This window comes from Labrus mixtus, chromosome 14, assembly GCF_963584025.1.
Source record: "Labrus mixtus chromosome 14, fLabMix1.1, whole genome shotgun sequence".
Taxonomy (NCBI): Eukaryota; Metazoa; Chordata; class Actinopteri; order Labriformes; family Labridae; genus Labrus; species Labrus mixtus.
In genome coordinates, this window is record NC_083625.1 from 28,609,670 (window position 1) to 28,626,753 (window position 17,084).

At 38.9% G+C, this 17,084-nt stretch overlaps 1 protein-coding gene and 1 long non-coding RNA gene across 2 annotated transcripts in view; one reads left to right on the forward strand and one right to left on the reverse strand.

The window, feature by feature from the left end:
- Positions 1-17,084, reverse strand: part of ntm (neurotrimin) — an 893,017-nt gene that overhangs the window by 822,055 nt on the left and 53,878 nt on the right. The window lies entirely within an intron of this gene.
- LOC132988578 (uncharacterized) lies at positions 1,086-3,545 on the forward strand. Its single transcript, XR_009675827.1, has 3 exons — positions 1,086-2,104; positions 3,177-3,284; positions 3,469-3,545. It is a non-coding gene; the product is annotated as an uncharacterized LOC132988578 (long non-coding RNA).

Consider the following 17,084-nt stretch of genomic DNA (forward strand, 5'->3'; position numbering starts at 1 on the left):
ACAGAGCAGTTTACTCAACAACACTCAAATAATTGTTGGTGCTTGAGATGAAGAGCGGAGGGAGTGAAGACAGAAAAATAAGAGTGTAGCAGGAACAGTGGTATTACAGAGGTTATTAGAAATCCTCCAATGAGCTCCATTCTGTGCAGATGAGGAGAAGTCACAGTGTTTGTTACGCCCTGCAGCACCTCAGCAGGCCTTCAGAGTAAAGAGAGTTAGGAGGTGAAGAGAAATGTAAAGCAGGGTTCATTGAAAAAAGAGACACTCAGTCTTCCCTGGATAAAGAAGAGCTGAAATAGAACAGCCTGTTTGTATTTATTTGCTGTTCTCACAGGGTCAGATGTAATTAAAGAGAAACAATAAAGATGTCCTTCAGTCATTTGTCACTGGAGGGAGGATTGACCTCCATGTTTGTCACTGATGGTTCAGGGAGGTGGAGCGAGTCAAACAGAAGCACTGCTGCAGATTTCATTCCCAGCTTCAAGGTTTGACCTTCAGACAAAAACTCACAAATCTAAAGATTGAACATCTGCTCTGATTTCTACAGTTTTTATAAAAACACCTCTCCATCTGTACCAAAGAGAGCTGACACAGTGTGAACAGAGAAGTTGTGTTTCAGGTGGTTAGGGCTTGTTTGTTAGCATGATGTAACTCACTCTGCAGCCGCTGTTCCTCAAACCTTCTCACACACTCTTTTTATGTCACTGCAAGTTGTGGAGGAATATAAGAATACAAATATAAGAGACATCTTTTTCTCTGCTCTCTGGATCTGAACAGAGGGTTAAGAGAATGTCACATCTAGAAGACAAATCCCTTCAGGTCAGTGCTATAGCATATCAATGTAATGTAACATTTCTTTCATTATCTCTCTCACTGTCAATCAAACACATTTTTTCTTTTATCTCTTTTATCTAATTATTTATTCGTACTCTTTAAGCCTGGGTTACATTTAACTAAATATATATATAATAATAATGGAAAAAAAAGAGCGATAAAAGAAAAATAATTGGTAGTGAACTTTCTAACCAATCAGGTGAGACTCCCAGCATTCGTAGCTGGCTGATCTGAGACCTGTTGTTTGCCTGCTTAGCCCATAGACTGTAAAAATAATGGACGGGACAAGGTCCCCGGTCTAGTGAAGCTTTTATTTGTAGAGCTCCCCCTGCTGACTGGCTGCAGTATAGGTCATAAACCCCGCCTCCTCAGTGATAACAGACGGGATGTGGGTCAAACTGTAAAGCTAAAATACTCGTCACATAATTTTTTTCCAAACCTAAACTCTGCTGTGATCATTAGTTATTATCACCCTACACTGTGTTCAAGTGCTCATTTTTCTGTGAAGTTTGTTTTAAATAAGTTATTTGAGGTTGAAAAACGGGATTTTACGTCATATTTGACGATGATTGACAGCCACCGATCTTGCGTAGCTCTCTTTGTGAATAACAAAAGTTACGTAGTGACGGAAAGCCGAGACGCCATTGAATATTTCTGTTCAGTTTTTTCGTCTTTTTTGAGCTGGCAAAATGAGTTGTTCTGCAGTAAACTGTTCTAACCGACCTGTGGGAGCTAAGGGATCTTTGCAGTTTTTTCGGTAAGTAAAAAAGTGTGATTTATGTGTCATTGGTTAAAGTCGTTATCTAGCTAGCTAAAACATAAGCAGTCTAAGGTTAGCTGAAATGTTGTAAAGCTAGGTTACTTATCCGGCATGATTTATCTTTTTATTTTATTTTTTAAAATGAGCAAACCTAATAACTGACATGCTATGTTTCTTGATATTGTTATATCATTATTGTGATTTAAATTGTATTTAAAACCAAGAATCGTAATATAAAATCTGCTCATAGATGAGGTTCATTGACTGTACAGTTATTTTACAGCAAAAATAAATACGTCTGGTGAGGTCTCAAAAAAGTATCTAGGGCAAAAACAAAGTCAAATAATTTAAATCTGGCCTGCATCATTACTAATGTGTACATGTTTACAGTCTGAGTGATAAGTGGGCTATACAAAGAGTAACAGGTTTTACTTTCACCGTGCAGGCTGAAATTCATAGTACTATATACGAGGGTAGAATATTTCTCTATGTATCCAGATAAAACTAAAGGTAAGATCTGATTTAATATAATTGTTACTGATTTAAGAGACTAACTGAAACGTGAACACAAACATCAACAACCTGCGGTGGTGTAATGTAATATTAACTGAGCATCATGCTGCTTAAACGTGATAAATATTCTGCATTGTCTTCCACACACTAATTCAACAGTCACAAGTTGATCATATTGTAAATTTAATGACGCTCATTGAGAATTTGTACTAAAAATTGACAAAACCTGACAAAACCTGCGGTGATTGTGACGGTGTCTGTATTTAACACCTTTGAAAGGAAGGTGTTAATACAGGAGACCAGTGTTACACACAACATGCTGCTGTTATTGTAGTTAGGAGGAGACATAGGACACATATTTTTCCCCACAGGTGTTTACATGTTTCAATTGTCATGCATTTATTTATTTATTTCGCTTCAATAATCGTTAACGAAGAGAAACACCATGATTAAACTACAGGCTATTGTTGCCTTTTTATAGCCAAAGAAAACTGAACATCCACAGCCTCTGCATTCTAAAGAATTTCAACATTGACATTTATGTCGTCCTATTTCCCTCTTTTGACCAACATTATATTTTAAACTGGGATTTCCTTTTTCTCGGGTCTCTCGTCTCCCCCAGCTCGCCCCCTCTTGTGCGCTCCTCTCCATAATGCGCTCGTCTCCTCCCTCTAAATCCTGTTGCTGCTACTCTGTAGGACGCTTTGATTGGGGGACCTCACCAATAAAATACTATTTTATATTTTATAAGCAGTTTGCCACCACACTGTACTTTTACTCTCCAAAGACATATGAGTATGTGCGTGACAACTTTAATAAAGCTTTACCACACAGTCACACCATCCACACAGCTGATCCAGGATTTACTGTAACATCTTTTACAATTCTTAAAGGTCATGTACAGGCAAACAGAGAGAAGGGAAAAGAAACAATCTGTGCTCTCAAATAACAAAGCAGTCTCAAATCTTTTTGAGGAATTACAGCTAAAAAAAATTCTACTTTGCATACAGTACATCCTCTGATAAATAAAGTGAAGTACTTTGATTGTATTTCTGTGATGTTCCTGTAGGTGACCATGATGCAGCCAGACTGAAGCAGCAGGTTGTGAAGGTGGACGTCATCATCTTGTCTTTGCAGCGCTGATTCTGAAGAGAACGCCTTCACATAGGACTCAAAGGTAAAATTATCTCTCATATGATTGGACCGTGTTATTGTAACCGCTATCAGCATCAAAGTCATTTTAGTAACAATTTATAATCCTTCTTAAAATGTAAGGAAGACTAGCAGAAGATTTTAACAGCCTCTATGGTTCTGCAAGAAGTCTAGTTCATGTTTAAATTGTTCTTCTTTCTGTCTTCAAGGAAATCAATGCTCAAAGGAAACAACAGTCCAGAGTCTGATTCCAGCTCCGGTGAGGTTCTGCACACAAATCTGATTATATGAGAATATTTAACATTAGTTTCATTTATCAGGCTGCATGTAAAATGTCATATGCCAATGCTAATCAGTTAGTGTTTGTGTTGTGAAAAATGTAGTATTTATTCAGGCTTTTTGTGATCTGTAAGAGCAAGAGCGTTTGACACCATGAAGGGTGAAAGTAGCTTAGCTTAGCCACAGTATATATGTAAATGAGTAAGGAATAGTTTAATGCAAGTTATGATGAAACTTTTGTTAATTTCACTCTCTTTTGTGGAGTCTCTCACACAGAACTTCAGTGTTTCATAGTACAGTTATTACAGTAAAGTGTCCTATGTTGTCTAATCAATGAAAAGCTCAACAGTAAATTGATAAAGAAAATCTTTAACCTTTTTTGTAGTACAACAGAGCTAATGGAAAATTGTGAATAAAAACAGATGTTATTTTAATACTTGGTGTTAAATGCAAAGTGCTTAAATTGAGATGAAGCCTGTGTTGATGCTGACGTGCATGTTTATCTTTATAGGGGTGGTGTGACCTGTCTGTATGTCAGGTTTTGGTAAAAGGCAGATTTTGGGCTCATCCAGAAGACCATCCACCGACAAGAGCATCCACCATAGAACTGTGAGCAGCTAACTGGATAGTGAGCCCAACCTTTGAGACCTCAAGTGGGCTTAAGAAGACTGTTTCTTCTAAGGAAGAACTTCCTTCACTACTTCATAGAGCACAGAAGCACAGATTAAACAGAAACACACACCTGGATTGAACCCCAACGAAAAAGACTGGGCTTAGACACTTCAAATGTTTGTTTTATTTCATGTGCACACTTTATTAATTAAGTTGTTAATTGCATTAGTAAATTGTGTATTGTAATCTTGACCTGCAATATTTGTGTTCCTTACATACAAAGTTTGAAAATGTATTCCTGTGTGCGCCTCTTGACTGGTATTCAGACCTTGGGCTCAAGGTGTCCTAGTCTTCTGATGTTTCTCCACCTTCAACACTTTATTTACAGTAACATGGGTTAAAAACAACTATGCTTTTCCCCTGAATTTGATCAGATATGTTGGTAGCTATGACACACCAAATGTTTACATAATGTTGTTTACAGTTAACGTTAAAGATAATACTTGTATTTGTAGTAGCATTTTTTTTTTCAAAAACTGTTTGAGTGGAAGTTCAATACAATACAACATACCTCCTTTTTGTTTCTGCGTTTACTTGAAAGTTGGACCCTGTTCCCACTGAGCTGTTAATAAGTGCATAATAAAGTATTTATTAACCTTTATAAGTAGTGTTCCCACTTTAGATCCAGTACCTGCAGAGGAGCTTTATTAGATCTTAATAAGTGCCTAATAAAGTATTTATTAATCTTTATAAGGATTTATATTTCCTTATAAAGTCTTATAAATGTTAATAAACATCTTATTAATGTTTATGGCGGTATATAAACTGTTAATAAGTTTCTAATAAGAGCCTATACGTATCTTATAAGACATAATAAAGGTTTTAATTATGCCTCTATTAACACTTATATAGACTTATTTGTGTTAATAAACATCTTATTAATGTTTATGGCGGTATATAAACTGTTAATAAGTTCCTAATAAGAGCCTATAAGTATCTTATAAGACATAATAAAGGTTTTAATTATGCCTCTATTAACACTTATATAGTCTTATTTGTGTTAATAAGAATCTAATAAGGTCTTATAACGTCTTATAAGTGACTTATTACCTATTAATTACAGCTTATTACAAGCACTTTAATATAAAGTGTTACCAGACTTGGTAACCCCAATTTGGACAAGAGGATTATACATTCGGCTGATTCATTAACTGACTAATGACTAACTCAATCATTTTGTTATGAACACAAAATCAGATAGGACTTGATAGTGGTAGCTGAACAGAGTTGTTTAAACTAATAAAAGTGGGAAAGACTCCAGTTTGAAAGCCAGCAGCAGGTAAACAACACAAACAGAGTAACCTGAACAAACAAACAAACCAGACAGGATGAAGCAGACACTGAAACCTGCTGGTTAGTGCTGAAATGTCAAAGTTCCTTCTAGACAGTCTGTGGGCATAAACCAATCAGCAAGACAGATTATTTGTCTGATAGTCTCATAGAAAAACATTGCAGAAAGGAAAAAACAACTCAAACAGTCAAGAAGTCAAGTTCAGAAACTTCACTGTGGAGACACCTTGAAGGCAGCTAGAGGCACCGACCTGTCACTCAAAAAGATTACAGCCCATTGAATGCACCACTTTAAGCATTAATATAATTTAAATGACTGAAATTCATAAAAAATCTGACTTGTAAAGGAAATTTGCTTTAGAGACAAAACTGTTTATTTTCTATAATTATATTTAATTTTATTGTCTAAATGTTTTAACATGGAGGCTTATGAGGATTTGCTCACTTTCATAGTCAGCCCCAAGTGGTCATTCCAATAACTACACAGTTTCTCATTTCTCTTTGTTTTCAAGGTTTTAGCTTCATACAGCACACACATGCACACTGTATCTGATGATGATGTGATATTTCCTCAAGTAGAGACATCAAAGATATGTCACCTATTGTCATGATTTGGTATTATTTAGTTTTGTATTTTCAGTGTTTAGTGTTTCTCTATGTTCTAGTGGGTGTTGTTCATTCGTTCTGTGTGTCTTCAGTGTTTCATGTATTTTATTTTGTAGTTGTCCTCAGTGTTTCTTGTGTCCATTCCTTCCTCTGTGTGTTTCCCTCCATTGTGATTGCCCTCATTGTCTTCACCTGTGTTATTAGTCTCACTTGTGTTTGATTACCCCATGTCTATTTAGTCTCTGTGTTTCTTCCTTTCTGTGTCAGTTCATTGTATGTGTTTGTCTGTGTCATTTGTTGCATGTCAATTTACCCGTGGTGCCTTCTCTTGTTGGATTTTTTGGAAGTAAGTTTTTGTTTGCCTTTTGTTTAAAGAATAAATAGTTTTAGTGAATCCTGCATCTGGGTCCAACTCTTCGTTTTCGCGATCCGTGACACCTATAGATAGGTATGTGGTCCAGGATGAGACTGCTATCAGGTTCCATTAGAACCTGTGTATTTCTGTTGACAGCTGCAGGAGTAGAGCTGGTATAACTGGAGGGCTGTATGAGATGAGAGAACACTTCTGGAGTCGTAGAAACTCAATGATAATCAGAACATATCATTTCTGTTTGTAGGTACAGGGCTAATATCATAATCATAATAATAATGTAATAATCCCATCACAGACAAATGGTCTCTAATCAGCTGATCACAGCTGCAGCTGGTTGTCAGCACAAATCACAGCTAATAATCCTCCACTAATGTGTTTGTGTTTGAATCATTCACATTCATTCCTGCAGGCAGCACAATCCTCTGAAGACACTGTCTCTACTTCAGATACACACACTGGCTGCTACACACTGCTACACACTGCTACACACTGCTACACTAAAGGGAGCACAACAGAGCTGCTAAAGGACTCCTCTGGACCGGCACCTTCCAGCATCCAGACAAACTTCCATAATTTGGTCGGCTCCGGGATTTAACCGGCAGTCCTCTGGTTCCCAACAAACTTTTTTTTTTTCATACTCACACATCAAATGATGTTAAAAATTCAGAGTATGGCTCCCTTTCAAAAAGATTATTTCTCAGAGTTTCACAGGATGATTGAATTCTCTGATGGTAAGATGTGCCCGTCATACAGAAGCTGTTTTTTCTCTTTCATTGGGTATAAAGTTTGAAAATGTTCCCAGTCAGGTGTTGTACCTCACCTGGAACTCTACTGTACAGATTCAGACTTCATCTTAAACATTTCCTCATTCTTCTCTCGTGTTCTTCTGCCTGTGAAGAGTTTGGATGAGTTCAGGTTTTATGAAACACCTGACACAACAAACTTTATTTTCTCCAAGTGTAGAGACGTCTTCTGAACTCTGCTCACCTCCATCCATACCTGAGCTGTTTGAACCTGAAATATTAACAGATTTCTATTGAGAAACACTAATCTGAATCAATAAAAAGATACATGAAGAAATGATGAAGTGAACTGTGATTTCTGTTGTAAAAAGCAGCAACAGTATTCCTCATAAACTTGACATTGTACTTGATAAGTGTGTTAAAGCCTCCACATGATGAGAACTATTTCATATTCAAACTCTCTCTTTGTTTCTCATCGTATGTCACACAGCAGGGTTTCTAATTTAAGATATCGCTGCAGGACCTCAGGAGAGGAATGTCTGACATTTCAGCAGACAGTCAAACAAAGCTCCTCCCATGGCATGCTGGGAAAACACAATGATCATCCATGGTGGTGTGAGAAGGGAAATAAGTGCAGCATGTCTGTGGATGCATCAGGGCAGCAGTATTTGTGAAACACAGATATAAAAAGTGTTTGAGAGAGTCTGGACAAATAACAGTGTATGGTGTTAAAGGAGGAGTCAGTGGAGGATGAAACCCCCCAGTGGGTGAGTTCACATTGATTCTGTGTCTTTAGGGAGAAAATTGACACACACATTTATTCTTATTCAGCACAACACTTCATCACAACTCTGCAACACAACAGTATTTCTGTAATGAGATGAACTTTGTGTCTTTTTGTCGTCTCTGAATGTTGTTTAATTTCTCTGCAGGGAAACTTCTTTTATTGGTTTGTATCTGAAGATAAAAAACACAAAATGCTGCTGAAGGTTGCAGAACTGATAAGCTACAGGAAATAAAATTATAACTTAATCCCTTCCTTTGTTTTAGGCTTCAAGATGATATGAATGTCAAAGCTCAGTGTTTTAAACTGAGGTTTGGGATTAAACACTGTACACACTGACTATTTCCAGTGCAGAGATTTTGGGGTCAAAATGGAGAAAAGAGAGACTGGCAGAGGAAAAACATTCAAATAATTCAATAAACTAACAAACCAATTCAGTAGAATTAAAAGACTGCCTCTTGTGATGCTTTTTATTTTAAAAACATGCCAACAGACAATTCATCCCTTTGCATCCATCATAATAAGAGAACAACAAAAAGACCTTCTATGTTTAAGTGAGTTCAAACAGGACGCTTTGTAAATATTTCATCACACTGACCCAGACTCTGGAGGGTGGTGGGCGATAAAGTCTACTCAAATAGTTTCCTGTAGATTCAGTTAAATATGAATTATCAGCTAATGTCAGGTCACTTAACTCTCCAGGCGGAGCAGGAACAAAAGATAATATCACTTCATTAACAGACGGCAGAACAGGCAGCCAATCAAAAACCTTTTTGATGCAGAGCCAAAGTTTTTCTCTGCCCTGACTGGCTCACAATCGGAGGATGTAGTCGTGGTCAGAAGGGGAAAAAAAAGTTTGAGACCAGGAGCCCTGAGGCCAAAAAACTGTGAATCACTGAAGCATTCAATTTAACAAAAAAGTTTTAGTGAAAAGTGATCAGCTGGTGTGTCGGTGACGTTATTGATTTATCTGCCAACAACACGTTTTGTCAACATTTGGTGAGAGCTGATTTCAGTCCCTGATGGAGGAAACTTTTACAAACTCATGGCTGAACAAAAGAGATCTTTAAAGCACCACGAGGGGAGAGAGAGAGAAGGAAGGACACAGACCACTGCCCTCTCTCTGCCCCCTGCAGCCCTCCACCTCCAGCAGGTCTCTTAATACTTCATGTTGATGCAGCGGACTGACTCCTGGGAACACCATGGTGTGGACACACACACACACACACACACACACACACACACACACACACACACACACACACACACACACACACACACACACACACACACACACACACACACACACACACACACACACACACACACACACACACACACACACACACACACACACACACACATCTTGGCAAATCAAAGTGTGCTGGAGCCTTTCTCTCAAACTACAGGTGACCGTTCTGTTGAAGGTGAGGGGAAAGCTGTGACATTGTCCCTTTTGTCCCCAGGAGAGTTAATGAGATGAAATGAAAGAGGAGGAGGAGAGAGAGAGGGGGAGTTACATTCAAAGGTGATACATCCAAAGAGCTGATGTTAGCTGAACAGAGGACGTTCTGACGTGGGCGGGGACATGCACAAGGTTTGCATTTTAATCTGTCAATTTAATCTGAACTAAAGACTAAACATTGATGTCCTCACAGCGTTCCTGATGTTCTGAAGATGTTGATAGAGGAGCTCCTATTGGAAACTTTCAGCTTCTAAGTAACTAATAAAAGACCACAGCAGCCTCTGAACACATTTACTCCACATGTTTTTGTATGTTTGATCTGATTTGTTGGTGGGAGCAGAGTGTGGTTGATATTTAAGAGTAATAAAAGATCAGGTTCAAAGTGACCCAGTGTGAGCAGAGAGACCACCTGCAGCTCTGACCCCCCTGCAGCCCAGCAACAAGAGAGAGCTGCAGAGCCTCACCCCCTGCAGATACAGTCATACCTGCTCCAGGATACTAAAATGGTACTCATATGCTTCTCTCCTTTCTGCTTGATGAACCAGTCAGACTGTTTCCTTTGATCTAGAGACCCACTTCAGAGACAAACCAACCACCACAAACACCTGAGTTCTCCCAGAGACAAACCAACCACCACAAACACCTGAGTTCTCCCCCTATAGAGACAAACCAACCACCACAAACACCTGAGTTCTCCCCCTATAGAGACAAACCAACCACCACAAACACCTGAGTTCTCCCAGAGACAAACCAACCACCACAAACACCTGAGTTCTCCCAGAGACAAACCAACCACCACAAACACCTGAGTTTTCCCCCTATAGAGACAAACCAACCACCACAAACACCTGAGTTCTCCCACTACAGAGACAAACCAACCACCACAAACACCTGAGTTCTCCCACTACAGAGACAAACCAACCACCACAAACACCTGAGTTCTCCCAGAGACAAACCAACCACCACAAACACCTGAGTTCTCCCAGAGACAAACCAACCACCACAAACACCTGAGTTCTCCCACTACAGAGACAAACCAACCACCACAAACACCTGAGTTCTCCCCCTACAGAGAAGACCGCCTCACACTGACTCAGACCAGATTTTCACCTAGTTTTATAATTCTTCACTTCTATTAACATAAATGTATAAAACATAAAATAATCTGTTCAACAAATATTCTCTGAACTCAACAGGAACACAAACTCATTGATGATAAATTAAAAAGTAAACTGATATTGTTAAAGTTCTTCTCTTAAATTGATGACTGCAGTCAGAACATCTGTGATGGATCTCAGCATGAGTCACCATGAGCCAAATTTAGAGAAGAACATGAAGTAACTGTAATCAAAAACTACCATCTGAATGTGATCGGGTCAGGATCAAGTTTGGGTCAGCCAACAGCCAAATAAAAATGACCTCCTGTTTATTAGCAAAACATGCTAATTTGAGGGCTCGCCATGGCCACTCCATTTGAGTTTTGTACTCAAGTTTGTGAAGTCATTATTAATCCGGTCTCTTTTAGCTGTATACCAAATTAGATCTGGATCACATAAACAACTTTGGAGGTGTCAATCCAAAAAGTTCCCCCTGGAAACAGCCAAAAATATGTCTCCACATAATGTCTCCAGGGTCTGTACAATGAAAGAACAGACGCACTATTGAGACAAATTGTCACCCCTGTGTCGGAGACCCATAAAAAATACATTTTCTCACCAGGCCTGATGCAGGTGGTAAGTTTGATGAGTCTTTGATTTCCTCATAAATTATATGTTCACAAATCTGCCACACATACTTTACTGAAACAGAACACCTAAAGTGTTTTCAGTTATTGTTCCTTTGTGTTTAAAGCTCAGAGGAGATAAAACATGTGATTCAGTGAAGGTCAACAGATGAAATCAGCTGATTGATAAAGGTGAAGAGATAAAGAAGAGTGCAGCAGCTTGGACTTAATAAAACAGAATGATAATTAGTGATCATAGTCTCCTCTCTGTCTTCATCTCACACCAAGACTCTTTGTCCTTCTGCTAACACACAGTTTCATGTTGAGCCAACATGTTCATCATTAAAGCATCAATAATGAGACAGTTTCATATTGTCATCCTGAAACAAGAGCTTATGAACAGGATGTTCAATCCTGATGCTCTCAGAGGACTCACAGGTTGTCTAAACTCAAAGAGCCAAATCAACCAATCAGTGTGTAGCAGCTGCTGAAGTGTCTCCAGATGGATATACAGTATGTCATCAGAGCAGTAGTCAGAATTATTGTGTTGCTCTCATACGTTTCATCTGTGTGTCTCCAGTCCAGTAGGTGGCAGTAATACATCCATAAACAGCTTTGTAAACAGCCATTCAAAATGTAAAGAAGAAGAAAAACACTTTCTTACCTGAACGTTTGCAGCGAGAAGGAGAGCATGTGGAAAAAGGAAAGAGAGACAGGAAGAGATCAGGTTAGTTATTTACATGGTACACTTTTTATTTTGATCACTTTATTACACTGCCCTGCCCAAAGGGCAAGACCTGTTCCACCTGTCTTTGCCGAGTGCGTCCACATGTGAGTTACTGTTTGAGTAAATGAGTTCAGTGTTTATGTTTGTTTATGGTGCATATAGGCAGACTTGATGTATTGTTTAATTGATACATCCTCTGTTTACTGAGCCTGTTAGAATTATTGAACATTATTTTATTAACAAGGCAAATAATTGTCATATTTTGTCTCCGAAACAGAAAAAAACACTTGACCAATTAAGGAAAAAACCTGTGCTAATGTTGGGCCATCCAGGCCAAGACAGGCAAACAATGGACTTGGGCCTGCATCTCTTTGAGAAGCCTGATTTCAGTTATTCACTGGGATCACAAAGAGACCTAAAGGACTCCTACTCCCAGAATCCCCTGCAATACTTCAGAAAGAAAAAGTGGGACCTGAACCCCTCTCTTCTCATTGGAGGGGACCTGAGGTAGACCCCCCCCACCCCCCCCCCCCCCCCCCATGAAGCAGGCCAGCCTACAAAGCGCGAAGACTTCCATTGCTCTTTCTCTTTCCACTCGCTGACTTCAAGTGTTCGGAGACACAAGCTCACCTCCTGTTTTCTGCAAAAATCTCTCTTTGTTTTAAGTTTTGGTGCACAGGTAACCCGCATCCTAAGCACGGGCAGTGTTCTGAATTCCGAGCTCGGATTGTCCAGTGAACGCATCTCAGTTTCTCGGAGAGAGGTGTGCGCCATCTTAAGGGCGACCACATGGGTACGACGCCATCTTCCCACTCTCTCCCCCTCCTTTCTCTCTCATCCACACACACTCTTACCCTCCTCCACAAGCCTTGCTTGATAATGTTTGTTTGCGTAGATTAGTTTATAATAGTTATTTGTTTGATTAAGTTCATTGATTTTGGATTGATGTTGCTTTGTTTAAATAAATTCTGTTATAATTTAAAGAGCAGTTTGTGATTATTGGTGTATTTCCATTGTGATATAAGCTTATGTATATAGTTATTAATAATATTAGTAACTAATTTGAGACTGATGCGTGATATTTCCCTGATCCCAGGGTGGTGCCCCAAGAGTTGAGTAAACATAGTTTAATGATGTTGTTATTTATATTAATAAAGAATATAACCAAAGTTGACTAGATACAACCCCAGCACTAATAAAAAACCTTATAGTGGAATCATTCTCGCTGCCTTCATTCCCATGCCTCAACTCACCTTTTGATGACAATGAGCTTCAGCCCTCAACACTTAGGTTACACCTAAAACAACCACTACTAGATTGTACACATTCGCGTACAAGGACTTTTTCCTGCATCCTGGGACTTCACTACCTCTCCGTAGTACAGCTTGTGTAAGTGGTACATTAAAATACAGTACCCATGGTCCATGAGTTAAAAGAGGTGTGTGTCATAGTGTGGTTTTGTTTACAGGTATTACATGATGCTCATGTTTTTTATGACCAGATGTAACAAATAAACACAAACTAGCCAGGAATAGGAAAAGTGGAGTAAAAACATACACAATGTTGCATGTCTCCAAAAAGACAGAAGACAAGTAGGGCAGAATTAGAGAATGACACTCAGAGTCCATTACTAGATCATCAAAAGAGCCTCAGTGAGGAGCCAGATGCAGAATCAAGATGTGTTAATGCTGATACTGCAGCTGGACGTGATTCCACATAATCCCTTTCATTTGAATTTCACATTGATACATTAACCACTAAACTACGACAGAAAATTGGATACTTGTACAGAAACAAAGTGAACGTCCCTTTAGTGAGTAGAAAGCGAATAATTGAAGCAGTCTTCCTTTCTGTTCTGGACTACCGGGATGTCATTTATAGACATGCTTCTGCCTCCACCCTAAAATCATGAGACACAGTTTATCACTCCGCCCTCAGATTTATCACTGGTGACAAATATTCCACTCATCATTGCATCCTGTACGATAAAGTTGGTTGGCCTTCACTAACAGTTAGACGTGAACGGCATTGGCTGCTATTTATTTATAAATCACTTGCGGGTAATCTACCAGCATACATCACTTCTGTATTAATCTGGGCTGATAATCCGTATCAGTCTCGATCAAGTGACTGGCTAATGTTAACAGTTCCACATGTAAAAACTAACTTTGGTAAAACATCCTTCACCTATTGTGCTGCACACACCTGGAACACAATACAAAACACATTAAAACTCAATACAATGGTTACCATGGGTCAATTTAAAAACTTGATCACAGTTCACTGTACTCACGAGTGTAAATGTTATTAACTGTAGTTACCTGCTTACTGCTTATTCTTCTGGTCTTATAATCTATGTATTTTGTCTTCGTTGTTTTATGTCTTTTTTTTGTCTCTTATTGGTTTTAATTGTACTCTCGACGTCATTGTAAATGAGGGCTTGCCCTCAATGATTTCTCGAGAATAAATGTGTAACACTGCTGAAATAGTCGCTTCCACTGGACAACAGCATCTGTCAATCAAATCCCCTGAGCGAAGTGGATGCAGTCTGCAGCCAACAGGCATCTACGCCCTTTCCCCAGGTGAACTAATCACCTGATTGAAACAAATCATAAGCAGTCAGCCAGAAGGAAGCAGGACACAGTCATCTGTAGAACAGTCATGGAGAACTTCTGAAAGTTAAAACTTGTAATTTGAACCCCGGACACAAAGCTGGAACTTTTCTTAACTAATGAGTCAAATCTCCCTATCAAATCATGCAAAGTGAAGCTCAAGCTCATGCTAACAAGCATTCAATCAATTATCAGAGACTTCAAGCCCTTGAGGAGCTGATGTGCTGCTGCTGAGGAGGATTGTTTCAAGACTTTGAACACTGGTGAGACATCCACAATGGAAAATTTGAGTAAATTGCTGCTTAGCCCAAGTTGAGCAGATTTGTGATTTTAAAACCTGTTTGCCTAAACAGGAAGAAGGAAACATTGCTGGAGCAATGTGAAGATGAAGATGGCGAGCTAAAGGAGCAACGTCAAAGACTCATGGAGAGTCCCTCAAAAGGCAGGCCTCAAGCCTGGCTGTTTGGCTGAATGGTGTGGTAGGATTTCCCCTACCTAAATAAACACTGGAATTCTTCGGACATTCTGCACACACATGACAAATAACTGCAGTACGTGTAATGTGTTTGGTACATTGATTTACATGAATAGAATTGGGAATATTTAGTATATAATGTATGGAGGGTAAAAGGTGCCCGTAAGAAATTGTGAATTGAAGGCCTGTTTTCTTTTATTTAATTGTGGCGGTTTTCCTTGATTAAGTTCAAGTGTTTTTTCTGATTTGTTAAAAATGTAACTTTGAAATACAAAACCGGTTACCAACAGCCTGTGTCGTGTTTTAATTAATTCTCCACCAGCTCCAAGAGTCTAACCTTACATTAGCCCTGTACACATACATTTTTTACATCTTGTTCTTTTTTGATAATTTATTATTTCTAAAATTTTGTATCCTGAGTGTTAAGTATACTACTGACAGCAGGGTTATTAATAACTTAAATCCTCTGGGAGGTACAACATCGTACCAGAGCAAAACCAACAAGAACTGTGGTTTAAAGGTGCAAAAGAAAATGCCCCCTTTTAAAATGAAAAGTCACATATTGATGTATTTGAAGAGTGTAGGGATGTGATGATGGATGGTTCATTCTGTGTAATAAACTTGAAGTTAAAGAAGACAGATGCTGTTGGCTGGAGAAGGTAAATGTTTTTCCTCCCTGCTTCCTCCACTCCAATAAATGTAGCAGATACCTGGAGGGCTGTTCCTCATAATGACACATTACCTGGGCTCTTATCCACACCACATGGATGTGATTTCAATTTCTCTGTGTGATCAGACCACACGCTCTTATCACCTTTTATGTAGAGAAACCTCTGGAACATTTCAAACACTGGTGCAGATTGAGTTATTAATCATTATCAAGTTTTCTTTGAATCATTCAATACAATGTTCACAGATATAAAACAGTTCTTATCATTCAGCAGTGAATTATAACCCTTTATTATTAGTGCTTTGAAGGTCATTTTCAAGGACAAACTGGGACTGAATCAAGCTGAATGAAACATGGTGTGAACATGAAAAGCTCCATGGTGGAAGGTTCAGGGACATAATTATTTTTGAAGGATAAAGAATAATTAAACTGTTACAGGGTGTGTTTTGATGAAGAACCTGAACTTTAACACTCAATATGTTTACATGTTCAGTGAAGTCGAGCTACAGTTAGAGCTCTATTAGTTTAATTGTTCTACTATCCTTGTTCCAGTATACAAGCACCAGGAGAGAATCTATTTGTTGTAAGAACTTTGTCTGACTTCACGTCAGTAGGTGGCTTTTAGCTAGTTAATATTGGACCTTCTTCCTGTTGACCTTTGAGGTCGTGTACCAACCAATCAACAATCACCGTTCATCTTTTTCCTTCCATCCTTGTTGTTGAAAGACAAAACATAAAGTGTGTCTCCTCCTCTGTTCTCATTACTATTGTATGTGATGTATTGTATGTCTGCTTGAAGCAAACGTCTTGACACTATTCTAATGTAATATTAATGGGTAAGGTTCCTACATGGCAGTATATGAAGTTTGTCTGCAGCCTTGTTACTATGACTGAATCATAGCCATGCTGATATTAAGTAGAACACTCTCTCGTGTTGTTACAGTGTTCAAGTGTGTTATGTTGTGTTGAGATCTATTCACTTATTGTTATATTATTATTACCCTCAGAAGGTCATTTTTCATCTTTCACATGTTAATAATGATGTAATCAATCTTAAAGCTACAGGCAGGTCCATCATGTAGAAAACACACAGTCACATATTTATTCATGACTCAGCATTGATTGACAGGTGACCTCCTGGTCGGTGTTGTCTTTAATGTTGCTCTGCAGATTCTCATCTCTTGTCCCTATCTCTCTCCAGCTCCCCTCGCTCGCCCATCATGTGTGTGATACTAGCTTTGGCATGAGAGAAAAGCCTCTGAGTGTGCGGTGCTAACCCATGCCAGGCTAATCTGCAGACACACTGCCAGCCTTCACAGCTTCTCCTCTCTGCTCTACTTCTCAAAGTTTGACCTGCAGCTGACTGATCTGCACGCTGACTGCAGACAAAGTGTGTCTGTGTGTGT